The sequence below is a fragment of the Amblyomma mixtum genome, chromosome 9, assembly GCF_055824585.1.
Source record: "Amblyomma mixtum isolate Tamu chromosome 9, ASM5582458v1, whole genome shotgun sequence".
NCBI lineage: Eukaryota > Metazoa > Arthropoda > Arachnida > Ixodida > Ixodidae > Amblyomma > Amblyomma mixtum.
The window spans coordinates 76656459-76670727 of NC_143020.1; the positions used below are offsets into that span (position 1 = coordinate 76656459).

At 43.6% G+C, this 14269-nt stretch overlaps 1 pseudogene; it reads left to right on the forward strand.

Moving 5' to 3' along the window:
- Positions 1-319: 319 nt before the first annotated feature.
- LOC149329783 (uncharacterized) overlaps positions 320-14269 on the forward strand; it is a 31026-nt pseudogene continuing 17076 nt past the window's right edge.

A 14269-nucleotide genomic window follows, 5' to 3' on the forward strand; every position in this document is an offset into this window, starting at 1 on the left:
AGTTTTGACCCCAAATGGCATATAACTGACGTCATGTAATCGCGACAGCATCTAACTTTCCAGGTTCATTTGCGCGACTCACTGGCGGTCTCGAACGTGGTCTGAAGACAGAGCACGTTGCTTGAAAGATGTCAGCCGCGCTTCTTGAAGGCTAGCCAGAGTGTGATGGTGTGATGGGAACAAGACCATTGTGTGCTCGGAGGCCAGGCGACGGCTAGTGACACTAGAGGAAGATTAGAGATTGCGTAAAACGACGAGGACAGGAGGTAAAGACACGACAGCACGGTTTCATGTCGGCGGAGCCCGCACAGCTGCTCAGATGGTAGCTGCAGCGTCGCGGCTGTGGGAGAAGAAGGTCTGTTGTGGTGCGGGTCCTAGCGGGGCTGGTTCCCAGGGCTGAGTCAACGTGGTCTAGCCCCGAGCAAAAGACAAGCCCCACCCAGCCCGTCTGGTAGGCTTCTTTTGGGGCACTATCACTGGGTGCCTCGCAGGCGAAAATTCCGTCTTGTCTCGGGATAAAGCCTCGGAGCAAAATTGAAATAAAATAAAGCAGTTGACTGACCCGAATGGGGCTCGAACCCCTTTGAAACCTGTTCGAAGATCCTCTTAGCTGGCCACTGCAGTAGGCCACAGCGTTTTTTTCCTTTATCTCTTGTTCACAGTCAGAAAAAGATTACACCAGTAGCACATCAACATAACAATAACAGTACAACAACATGAAAGCGGCAGCCGCAGTTGAGCCAGCGCTGTGATTCCAGAACGTTTAAAGTTTGCCAGATCAATAAGAAGTTTAAAGTTTGCCAGAAATGCTCCATCGCTGAGCGAGCATCCACACCTCCGTGTCTTATAGGAATTCTCGTTTTCTATACACTAAGGGAGCAAAGCCGTATTAATATATTCGTAAGTCGCACGGCACAACAACTTCGTTATCAACAGGTAGAAGCGTTACAGCATATGGCTTGAGGGGCAGGTCCTTTTTTAAAGTCCACTGGAAGACGTTCCAGAGAAATACGGCGTCTCACCTTCCAAAAATAGTGGTCGTTGGTCTCCGTTTTGCATTAAATAGACAGTCAGCCGACCAGGAAACAACAAATCCGTTTTGTCTGAACCATAGTTTAACAGGCAATATACGCTACGTTAAAGGAAGAACAAATTGTGCTGACGATCGGACTGGCATCAGTTGAACTCGAAAGGACTACTTCAATATCAAACCAGAAAAATCCGGGAAATGTGTGAAGACTCAATATTTCACCTTTGAGGGAGCGCGGGCGGCGGCGACTTTGCGCAGCTGTTCTGTTCTCCCAGCCCTTGAAAAACTTGCAGCCTCTTCTTCTAGCCAGTTCTCCCAGCCCTTGAAAGATGTATTCATATGCACTCGTTAGACCGTCGCAGCCTGTAGGAAGGACTCAACCTATCCGGCGTATCATTCTAATGCGATCTGCAACGCAGCCGCTAAATATCACGGGCACGTTTCGTTTGACTACGAAGAATTCCGCTTCTTTGCCATGTGCTTTATTGCAAATGCGCAGTCTAATATTTTTAGATGCCCTTAATTAATGCCTGATAAACAAGTGCAGCGTAGGAGAATATGGTTTGGTAGGCTTGGCTGCATCGGGCGAGTTTGGCTGCATCGGGCGAAAATTACATGCGCTATCGAAAGCATGCAGGCAAAGCATCCCCTCCAGTGCACGTAACTAGTCGAAAAAGCCAAATTTTGTCGAGCCACAGAGCCGAGGATAATCGCATTTTCGAAATTCTAAAAACTCATATGGCTATTACTAACGACCAGCTACAAATATCTGATTGCAACAAGGCACCTAACTGTAATAGTTAAAAAATTAATTATTAAAAATTAGTGAACTAGTTTACTACCTAATACGATTCCTCGGTTTTCTGGTGTCTGCCAACATTGGTAATACTATGCTGCAAAAGCCATATCTTTACCAAGAAAATTCTACTTATGAGAATTTTTGAAAGTGTTCGCTGAAACACCCGGTATGTTGGCGATTCCGGTTACTTAATTTTGTACAGCGTGAAGCAATTTTTTCGGCGCCCTATGTATTTTAAGTAGCCACGCTAAGTAAGGAAAAGCGCGACCTGCGAGTGGCAGTACCGTCGTTATGCAGTTCTGCTGAAGTAAAAAAAGAGTGATAATGTTTATATCATTTTTCCATCCTTTTTATCTTTTCCTGACTGCTGGTAGACTAAAGCTTTTCTGATGGGCATAAAAAAACAGGTTTTCTTTTACAGCGACGATTGTTAGGCAACGTTTCTCATTTCCTGGGGCATCCAGGTTGGCCCAATACAGTGCCACGCTAATTAAACAGCATGCAGTAATGCCTCGCTTGACGTAACGAAAACGCACCAACTCAACGCGCCCCAGTGATTGGTGTCAGTACAGCAACGTCACGAGTGAGGGCACACTGATTTCATGCACACTAAGGAAGAGAATACTTGCAATAATTAATAAACTGCTTAGCTTTCACTGTGTAAAACAGCCCTTATGAAATCTCGTGTTAAGCATGCTGTAAGCTTTTCTTCACGTAGTGCAGACTGCAGGCAGTCAGCTAAGGTAAAATAACAATAACGTTTTGACCACTGTCATCGCCTCTTGGCAACACCACTATGACACTACGAGTTGTTCATCAATGCATATGTTCCCTTTAGAGAAAATATTTAAATAAAATTAAAGCACTCGTTCACCCTTCCACCCACTATACTTAGGAGCATGCATAATTCAGTCCACTGGCTAAGAGATTATATGAGCACATAATTATTCTAAAGCGAGAAAGCATCAGCGTCACGCCGTCACGCAAAGTTCATAAGACACACGTTTTAAACTACCCGCCCTCGCATTTGCCCTATCAGTTGTGATTTCATATGATAATCTTGAATTCTTCTAGAAGAAAGGCCACAGGAGTGCTTGCTAAAATGTCACCAGTCTAGTGATTTGTTTATTTCTTTATTTAAATTATTTGAACGATAAGCATCGCAGCGACTTCGCATATCTCAGAAAAGTTCACGAAGCAGCTCGTTAAACAGCTAAGTGGTGTGTTGCGTAAAATGAAGACAGCATTCCATCTTTTTCTTCTACTTCAAATTTTCTCCAAGGGATTAGGGGCAGGTAAGGGCTTCTTACTGCTATCATTTTCTAGAACACAAAATGGCCTTATTACCAGCAGGAGTTACGTGAGGTGTTCTTGGGCTTAGTCCCAATAAAAAAAAATGTTGTGCACAGCATGTTGCAATATCACTTAGAAAAGCAATAGCTTCTCGAACCTCGTGCTGATAACCTCCGCTCGGCTTTAAAAGCTATAAATTGCGTGCTAAAACTGCATGCGTAAGATACTGTAAACAACATATGCCCTTTATATTAAAAAAAAACAGGTCGAAGAATTTTTGTTTTAATCGGTCCATCTACGTCAACACAAAAAACTAACTGCTTTGCAGTGCGGGCTCTCATGGCGATAGTGCTTTCCTGGCGGGTGTGGAAGATGTGGCGAAATGCAACCATAATGAGAAATAGCCTTATACAAAGGCCATAGCTTCTCCTGTGCTTGTTGGATAATTTTTTTTTTTGTGGAGTGCGTGTCCTCCAATAGTCATGTAAACATATTTTAACATTCTATGTCCCAGCGTTGTCACTGCTTAGCCATTTGACAAGAAGCGGTGTTCCTTCGAGCGAATTCTTCCACCTTCTTCACTGGCAGCAACTCGGTTTTAATCAAAATGTTCCGTTTATTCCTTAAGTCCTCAGTGAACAAACCACAGATTGCGAGCGTTAAGAATACTTACGCTTACTTCTGAAGACCCAGCTTCTGAGGCAGGCAAACTCTGAGAGACGACCGTAATGACTAGATCGCATTACCTTCACAATGATAACGCAAAGTTCATCACGGTGATCATAGCACGGATTCAGCATTGGCAACAAGTGGTAAGAAACTATTGATTGTCATGAGTATTCCATCGATACGATCCGAATTTATCTACATCTGCGATCAACGGAAAGTTTCAAGACTTACTACAAAAGCTATGCTCCATCTGGAAAAACACCTGTCGATGGTGCCACAACGCACTTCTGAGTTTGCACACATCCTTTAATCAGAGAGGAGAGTAAAGTTATTTAAAGAGATTAAAGTGGGAATATAATAGAAAACCCTCCTTGCTAGAAATCACGCTAATGTAAGCGCCAGGTGGCCTGATACACTGCAATCGCATGAACAAAATTAATTCTCGTTTTTACGGTAAAAAATGATAAAAAATGGGCTGCTGTATCCTCCGTTTTTTTCCCATTTACTACCAGCCTGCAAAGAGGCGCATGATGAAATGTGCTCGAAAAATTGAGATTTTTTAAATATATGCCTCTCATAAGGAGTCAGGACACCATGTTTTGTTTCCAAACATTTATAGGTACCTTGACAGACATGTTTTCTGACGATACTTTGCTTGGGTTTTAAACTGCTTTATTATTCTTGCCGTCTCTGCAGCTGAAATCACCTCAATTTATTTCCCTCGTGAGCTACTTGTCACTGAAAAAACTTTACAGAAAAATTTGATTTGAAAGAGCTATCTTTTCTTAGAGGAACTAATTGCATTACAAAGTGTGTAATCTAGCTTTCCACAGATTTCAGTGCATGCGGAATTAATGAAGCGCATTAAGAGCCCGAGGACGCTTCTTCAAGCCCGGCTGTCGCGTCCGCTTTTCGATAGAGAGCATATGCGAGACGCCCGTGTACTGGACCATGTCAGCGTACATTGATGAACCCCACGTGGCCAAAATATTCAGGAGCCTTGCTGTACTGTGTCCCTCATCACCCATGTCTGTATCTGGGACGTTAAAGTTACATATCAATGAACGTGCTATGCGTTCGCTGGACCGCCAGTATAGAGACTGTCACCGCTGCGGGGCAACAGAGTCATAATGTCAAGGCACAAGCGCCGGAGCACCTTTTTCTGTTTTTCTTTGTTTGTGTTTTATACGGCTGCCATACATGTTAATGATATCGTTAAGTCACCGGAATCATCTGAACAATATAGTACGCAGATGATTAGAATGTATTCTTTGCAGACCGTTCTCTAAAGAACGTGTTACATTCTTATCTACAGGTCAAATAACTAAGTTTGAATATTTCTAAAAATAGTTACATTATATTCCGCCCTATTAATGTCATCAAACGATATGTTTTACACGTAACATATGAAATTGCACATGTAAGACAAGATGCTGGCAATGAGATTTTCAGTCTTTGAACTAAGGTAAAGTTGCATGTAGTATTCATATTGTCAATCTCGTTAGCGATCTCAGTAAAGCAGCCAGTTGCTTGTATAGAGTTGCTAGCTTATTACCGGTCAGTGTTAAGCACTCAATATACTATTCCCTGTTTTATTTACGCTCACAAAATCATATTTATTTAGGCTACGACAGCCCATATTCCTCCACAGGCTGATTGTCGTACAAAGTATGATGGTAAGAGAGATTGAGGGATATTAAGGAAGACGACATGTGCACACTGTCCCTCTGTTCTGTGAACACAGCATGCGGAATAAGAATTAGATTTATTATTTTTGTTTTTTGCAATACATACATCTGAGAAGAGATGTGTAATTAAAAAGTATGCATTTTTATTCGCCTTAAAATGTCAAGTTTTCTGCGGAACGTTATACTTCCATGTCATCCTTAACACGTAGGTTGAATTTCTTTGAGTATTAGTTTTTCACAGCGATCTCCTCAATTTGCATTGCATTCGTATTTTCTCTCTTATTAATGATGTTTTTATATATATAGTAAATATTTTTTCATTTGGTTTTCGCTGAATAGCTTGTGTGTTTTTATATTTCTTGCTTGTGCAATAACTAGTGCTACATGTGTACATTTTAAACTGTGTTAAACTAGTATGTGTTATTGGTGTGTTTTCATGCGATTCGACTGCTCTGTCAAATTGGGTTAGGATGTCGAGGCTTAGGTGCGTCAACCTTTAGTCTTGGATGGTTTTTTCTGTGTGAAAGAAACAAGTAAAGAAAAGCGAACGCGTGTATGAGTCTGGCTAGTATATTGTATAATTCTCTCATTCTCTCTCGTATTCGACTCGCCACCCTTTGTATCTTTTTTGGGGGTTCCCAGCTTTCTTTCAGTCCTTATAATTCCTATGGTCATACTGTACGAATTTACGGTATTACTCGTATATTGCATCTGATAAGGCCCGCATCTACCGTTCACCTCTTTTTTAGTTTTTATCTTTAGTTTTAAGTACAAGAAGTAGTATATCTAGTGGCGCGCTAATATGTTTGAATTCATTCTGTGCACAAATCCCCTTTTCCATTTACTGATGCTAAAGAACCGGAGGAGAAAAACAACCCTTCCGGTAAGCATTCCTCAAAGTACTCTTCATTCTTCAAGAATCTATTTGATAAAATAGATAAAAAAGTTTTTATTAAACTTCTTACTATGTAGCCTGTCACGTACACTTGAGGGACGATAACTCCAGAATTTGGCTATATTTTATTTTGGTGGTAACCTGTGAAATTGATTCTTTTACTCGGTTTGTTGTGGCGAAAGATTTACTTGCCTGGCGGAAGGTACAAATCACTAACACTTGCATAATAGCTAAGCTATAGGCTCTAGGAAAGAAGGCCTGAAGCCAAAAAGTGTTTTTTTTTCGTCAGCTTTCGGGGCATCAACAATATTGGGAACATTATATAGCAGAAATTCCCCTGGGACGTCTGTTTGGTCTGAGAGGTTGGGGCACTTGGATGACATGTAACCATGATTCATCTCCACAGGTAAGGGCGCGCATAACTGGTGTCGATTCAGGGAGACCCGGACGGCTTCGAAGAAGAGTGTACAAGGTATTCAATTCATGTATTTGCATGAACGTGAGAGAATATAGATATCATGTTCGGTTCAATTTAGCGACACTGAACCTGTGATCCCTCGCTTGAGAATATTATTGAGGAGTCCAGTGGCCAGCGGGAATCTTCTTTATCCCCCCCCCCCTTTTTCAGAAAAGAAATATCGCGCCGCTGTTCAAACTGCCGCAGGAAATGGGAGAGATAACGCGACAGATAACAATGCTTCTGTAAAATGGTTAAATTATTGCTAAAGCACAAATATTTTCAAATCAGCGAATTGGGCTTGTTGGTCTATATTTATGCTTAAACCATCCTGGAGGTAAGCGCATGCAGATAGTGGCTCCATCTTTGTCTCATGTCTTTCACTCTGGCTGAGGGCAAACATATTACACATGTTTACAAATTAAACTGCTTAAGCGCAACCTGGTAGGGTCACTGCCTCTCTTAATTTCTGCTTTCGTGCTTTTGATTCTTTGTTTACTGCTGTCCTGCGATGACGTCATTCTATCAGTTCTTATACAATATGACTGACGCATAGCTGACACCCTCCCCAGAACTCGTATGGCTCTAAAATCTGCGAAGAGATATCTGAATCATCATTCCAGCTAGCGCTGAGAAATTTTGCACGATCAGTTTTGCGAACACCTGCATTCTTTAGCATGATAAATTTGATTCGCCGTCCTCTCTTCCCTCTTCATTTTTTTCACCTGCGACAAAGTTGGATGGAGCTAACGGAAAATAGATAATAAGAGGTTTCCTTTGGCCGGCGCCACCAACTTCGGTCATCTGCCACGCCTGCCAGATGGGATTCCCTGAGAACTTTTTTCAATGCTCCATTATGTTATCTTCGCTGTAACGCCCTGTCACATCGATGCAACAGCTTCTCTATCGAAATGGATACCCGAAATGAAAGGAAAAAAGTTATGAACACACCCTCCTTACTAATTACGGTCGTTCAGTTCCAGAGCATTGTTTTTTATCTTACTTTCTGTTTTTTTATTTTAAAACTTTGTTTCCTTCCTTCATGAAGGCACACCACTTGATTAGCATGCACTCGTAAAGCAACGCATATTCGCCAAAATAGCAAAGCGGTTTTTATTTGCCGCAGCGAACGGAAAATTTTTATTTTTCTTTGCCGTGTCAGGTGCGTTTTGAGACGGCACTTTTTATGGAGGTCGAGTTTCATTTTGGATGAGATGTACACTGGGAAGTGCTTGAAGCTGGGCTTGTTGGTGCGTATTCGTGAAAGACATGAGAGTGCAACGCGGCAACACGGAAGAGTGAGGGAACAGGATGAGCGCTGCACTTTCAACAGAATTTATTCAGGGAAGAACGTTTATATAGCCTTTGCTCTTATCCATGCTCGTGATCGCAGACAATCACCTCTCAACGATATGCATCAAGAAACAACATTTCACTGTGGCGAAGAACAACTTACGTGTCACTAATGCGACTATCACCTCGCTTCTTTCGCTTCTTCGCATTTGTATTGGCACGTGTGTCACCCCGGTACTCTGTAATGTTTTTATCTGAAATTGACCGCTCCTTGACTGAAGAACTTAGCACGGATTGTATGGTCCACGTTTTTAGATATCTAGACGATTACTTGGTCATTTTGGCTGATAACGATGTTACTTTTGACGAAGCAGTAGCTGATGTTTTAGGTACGTTCCGTTGGAATAGCATGGGTCTCACCTTCACTCACGAACTGCCTAGCAGTAATAACCAATTACAGTTTTTAGATCTCACCCTAATCTTTCACCCTTCACATGTTAGCTGGCAGTACTGTCCGCGCGCAAAGAAAGATTTGTTGCCTTTCCATTCGAACCATTCTCAGACCGTTAAGGGGGTTATCGCATCCCAGTACTTAGCATACGCATTAAAGAAGTCTTGCCACCATGCCATGCACGCAAGGTTTACTTCTCAGGTGTCCAGGCTGCAGAAAGGAGGCTTACAGGCTTCCCTGGTTCTCTCTGTGGCGCAGTCCTTGCTGAAAAAGCTGAAGGGCAGCAAGGCAAACAACCGACCTCAAAATAAAAAGCAGGCAAGGCCGGAAGTTGTACCTTACGTACACCACACTTCTCATAACCTCAAGAAAGTGGCCAATAAGTATGGCGTCAATGTGGTATATTCAGCGCCGCGAAAACTCGTCGGAATGTGTTCACGATTTGGAAGAAAAAAAGTACAAGAGTGCACCATCATACACCGAATGCCACATGTTGGCTGCAAGAAAGGAGTAGTCTACTAGTTCCCGCTTACATGCGGCAAGGTGTACGTTGAACAAACCGGACGTTGTATTAATGAGCGCCTGCTTGAACACAAGAATTTATTAAACAAGAGAGGCCATCTTCCAGAACACTGCCAAGCCTGCTCAAAAGAGAAGCGTGCAGCCTGCAAGCCTCGACAATCTGTTGCAAAGTGCTATTGAAAAGCCGAGATAGGACAGAACGTGAGCTTGTGGAAGCCTTCTATACCAAGAAGCGAGGTGATAGTTGCATTAGTGACTCGTCAGTTGTTCTTCGCCACAGTGAAATGCTGTTTCTTGATGCATATTTGTTAGAGGTAATTGTCTGCCATCAAGTGCATGGATAAGGACAAAGACTATATAAACGTTCTTCATTGAATAAATCCTGTTGAACGTGCAGCGCTCGTCCTGCTCCCTTACTAGTCCGTGTTGCCGTTTTGCGCTCTCATGTCTTTCACCGATGTACACTGCACTCTCATTAAAATTAAGGGTAGTATGCATCAGTCGAGGTGGCTGAGCTTTGGCGTTCGGCTGCTGGTCTTAAAGCCCTGGGTTTGATCCTGGTGGCAGTGGGGGTATTTTGGACGGAAGCGAAATACAAATATGAACATATGATGCGTAATGTGAGCTCAGGGTAATTAATACCAAGTGATCCTTCCATTACGTGTACCTCCCAGCATTTGTGCCCCTCCGATGCTTACATCCCACATATGACATCCTATTTACGTACATATCAAAGAAACACTACGAAGCCGAAGTCAAATGTGCTCTAGGTGCAGTTCACGATACCGTTTTGTCCTGCTGAAAATGCTAATCGCGCAAACTGGGCGTTGCATCGATGGCTGCTGTGGTAATTACCCGTCGATTATGCATCTCTCCGCTCTTCTAATATTCTCATCCTTCAACAATAACCTTTGTCCGAGTGGATCCCATTGTAACGCACCCATCATTATTGTTACCGCTATTGCGACATATAACTCCCATACACTACCGCTGCGACTAATACTCGACGCTAAAGCCATGAACGGGCGTTTAATAGCTGTCGGGTAAAACAAGCTCTCCAAAATGCAGGGTACGACATCGCAGCAGTCAAGGAGCCTTGCATGAAGCAAACAAAAATCGATAAGCATTTTCGCCTTACGCGCAGTTTTGCATTCGATATGCAACACCGTGTGCCGCCACATCGTGGAAGAGATAATACGCTACAAGTAAACGCTAGCCCATCGCTTCGGAATACGACAGTAATGTATCGGATTACCCATGATGCGCTGGGAAATTCTATGGCCACCGTCGCATTCTGTCGCCACCATTGCAAGAGAAGCTGTAGCCATGGCGCGACAAAATTGTCTAGAACCGAACTCAAATAGCAGGACAGCTTATAATATCCAGGCCCTAATGATGCATTGGCTGATACTAGAGCAGTTCTGAATTTACAGCTTCGGTTACTACATGCCACAATCTAGATTCGGGATTACACATTCAGAGTGGTTCTGTTCTTCGATCACCGGCGAGAACGCTTCCTGCTATGACTACCACCGAGTTGCGCAGTTCTTTGTGAAAAAAAAGCAAATAAATAGTTAAAGTTCGTTTCAGCGGTACCTCAGTCTGCTCCAGGGTTCTCTCCAACGTAGCCATCACCAAGTGATGATAAGTTATATTTGCAAGCATTTAATTTAAATGTGAGGCATTACTTCTGTTTGCATTTAGCATTTCATACTTTCTCATCGTTTGAACTCATGTGATGAAAAAAAGTGTAATCTTTAGATTTACTTTTTCTTTACTATTTCAGGTTGGCTAATTCTTCTGTCACCTTGATTTTACAGAAACACCACAGAAAGACACATCTGAAGGCTCGGGCACTTTTATTGTGTAAGTGTGCATTGTGGCGACCATTAACTACCGAAACTACTACTCTGATTACGTAGAGATGGCTGCCTACTTCGGTGCAATGTTGAATTCGGTACACTCCGCTTATGTTTCCGATAAAATGCATGTTATATTCAAGCAGAACTTCGTATTTCATCGATGCTGACAGGAAGTAAAACAGCTGTATGCTCCATGGCCACGAATCACTTCGACATGGACATCTGCTGTAAAATTACTTCACTTCACTAATACCTTAAAGACCCTCGTTGGAGGGTATTACAAATGGGGTGGGGCACACAGAAATGAAAAGCAGAACATGTAGAAAATAAGTTGTAAGTCATACAAATAGAAGATTTTCACTGAGCAAGTACACGCGTGATTCTTTCGATGAACAAAAATTGGCATGTGATAGCCACAAGTTCTTGGGGAAGGCCGTTCCAGTCGTTCGCAGTCCGGGGGAAGAATGATGAAGAAAATGTACTGGTGCGGGCGCGAGGTCGTGACGCTTGCTATTGATGGCCGGTGCGGAGGGAGATGCGTGGGGGTGGTGCGCAGATGTAGGGTTCCTGTCGTAGCTCAGAGTAAAAGCACTTGTGAAACTAACACAAACTAGCAATGTAGCGGCGATGAGCAAGGCTAGGCGGGCTGGACTGTGATTTGAGGGACGATATGCTGATATCAAAACAGTGCGAGGAATGAATGAATCTAGTTGCTCGGTTAAGAACGGCTTCAATTGAATTACAGATATATGCTTGTTTTGGAGACTAGACGGGAGATGAGTATTCTAATTTTGATCTGACTAACGATTTGTATGCGAGGAGCTTCACATGCTGAGGTGCAGAGCGTAGGGGACGCTTTAAGAATCCAAGTGTTCTGTTAGCGGTTGATATCATGTTTGAAATATGCGTATTCCATGTAAGATCATGACAAAGATGAACATCAAGGTATTTGTATGATTGGAGAAGATCGAGAGGAACGCTAGATATGCTGTATTGGAACAGAAGAGGGTAACGGCGACGATGGAACGACATATATTTGCATTAACTCGTGTTAAGTGTCATTAGACATTCACTGCACCAATCTTGCACATGAGTTAAATTATCTTGAAGGAATTGTTGGTCGAAGGTGTTAGTGACTGTTCTGTAAATAACACAATCATCAGCAAACATCCAAATATGGCAATCTAATTTCTCAGGTAGGACGTTAATATAAATTAAAAACAAGAGTGGCCCACAGACGGATCCTTGGGGCACGCCTGAGGAGACTGGTAGCAGGTTAAACATTTGGTTATTGACGACGTCTATAAACAAATTCATGCGTAATTGCACCAAAGAAATTTTAATATTTTCTCTTCAAGATGTAGCTGTTTTATGGCTATGCGTTCAGATTTTAGCCCGGTTTAATACCAGGCACATTTATCCCAAAATAACATTACAAAGTTTGCGTTTCACTTCATTTCACTCATACAGGCTATTGATTGCATGATAATGGTGCGCAAGTGTGCTTCTAATGGTTCACCGTATAGCATTTACTTTAGGCGCGTCGGGAACAAGTTTTCTATGCTGTTACGCCTTTTTATATACTGACGCATATTGACATTAAGAACATCGTATAAAAATCACTTGTGTGAGCGACATTCTTAAATTCCTGCTGAGTAATAAAAAATTCGCCGCACTAGCAGCACAAGCGCGACAAGAAAAAGACGCAAACAAATGAGCTAACAGCTGCTTTTCTTTTGAAGACCTGGCTTATATAGGCGCCAGGCTGTGGAAAACACAAGGAAAGAAAACTCACACATATAAACCACAAGAAATTCTCCATGGCACAAGCAATCGCCCTTTTGCCCTTTCCCGCCCATCATGAATATTGTCGCCGCTCAGAAACAGATCCTCTTGTTTGCTCAACCCTACCAAAGCTTCCTTACAGATATATAAGGGATTTTGAAATGGCACGGACTTTAATTAATTTTAATTAATGCCCTGCAGCTGCGCAGAAGAGTTGTTCTTGAGTTGTTCTGCGCAGAAGACTTTGCGTGGTCTACAGTGCTACTGTGGAGGAGAGTTGGGGTGCAGTGGTGGTACTTCGTACGTCACATGGCTCACTTGATTCAACGCGTGGTAAGGACCCGCGTAAACGTAACGCGGCAGTAGCTTCCCACACCGGCCCACACGGCGCAAAAGGAGCTAGCGGGGTAGGGGGGAGCCAGGACGGTAGTGGGCGTCAGAGTGATGAAGGTCGTAACGATGTTTTTCAGCGCTCTGAGAAGCGTAGAGACTATCCCGAACGATTTTGCGGGCAGCGTCAGCACGGACAATGGTGTCGAAAGCGTAACTGCTGGTAGAAAGGTAATGAGGAGGTGCGCTGTCAAAGGGTAGCAACGTTTCGCAGCCAGAGAGCAGGTAGAAGGGCGAGTATCCTGCGGTATCATGGCGTGTGGAATTGTAGGCGAGAGTCACGAAAGCTAAACTGACATCCCAGTCACGATGGTGGTCTGATACATACATAGACAAAATGTTCGTCAGGATGCGGTTAAGGCGCTCAGTAAGGCTGTTTGTGCGAGGATGGTAGGCCGTACTGTACTTGCGACGGGGGGAGAGCGTAAGCGCAGAAGATCGTGGACCATTTTAGAAAGGAATTAGGGGCCTGATGCCTTAAGCAGTAGACGAGGAGTGTCATGAAGGAAAACGACGTCATGGAGAAGAAAGTCGGCGACATTGGAGGCTATGCAACCTGGCCAATCCCCCGCCGTGGGTATACGCCATTAAGCCTGAGGTCATCATCATCACCATCAGGCACAGCAGGTCGGGATAGCGAGCGTCATAGCGTACCGGCAATCCAATTGTTCCCGGAAGCTGATGTGCAAAAGGACCAAGCAGTACGAGACCAACACAGAGAAATGGTTCAATCGCAATGTTGACGGGCTGATCGTGGCCACTAGGCTGAAGCGGGGCGTTTTCCTGCGCTGACGTTGATCGCAAGCAGCAACATGACCGCGGACAGAGTGGTAAAGGCCAGGCCACAAAAACCGCCCGCGCACGCTTTCGTACGTGCGTGACACGCCGAGGTGCCCTGCACTAGGAGTGTCAAGAAGTTGGGAAAAAACTGTGGAGCAGAAATGGGTCGCGACGACGAGCAAGAGGTCGGCGCCATCTGGTGCATAATGCGTCAGAACAGAGTATTGTGATGCAGCGCCAACAGGTGCTAGCCACGATCGGAAGGCTCGCAGCGGAGGCGGTCGACTTTGAGGCGCATAGATGTATCATGGCGCTGCTCGTCAATGATGTGTACAAGTGCGATACGGACAAAAAA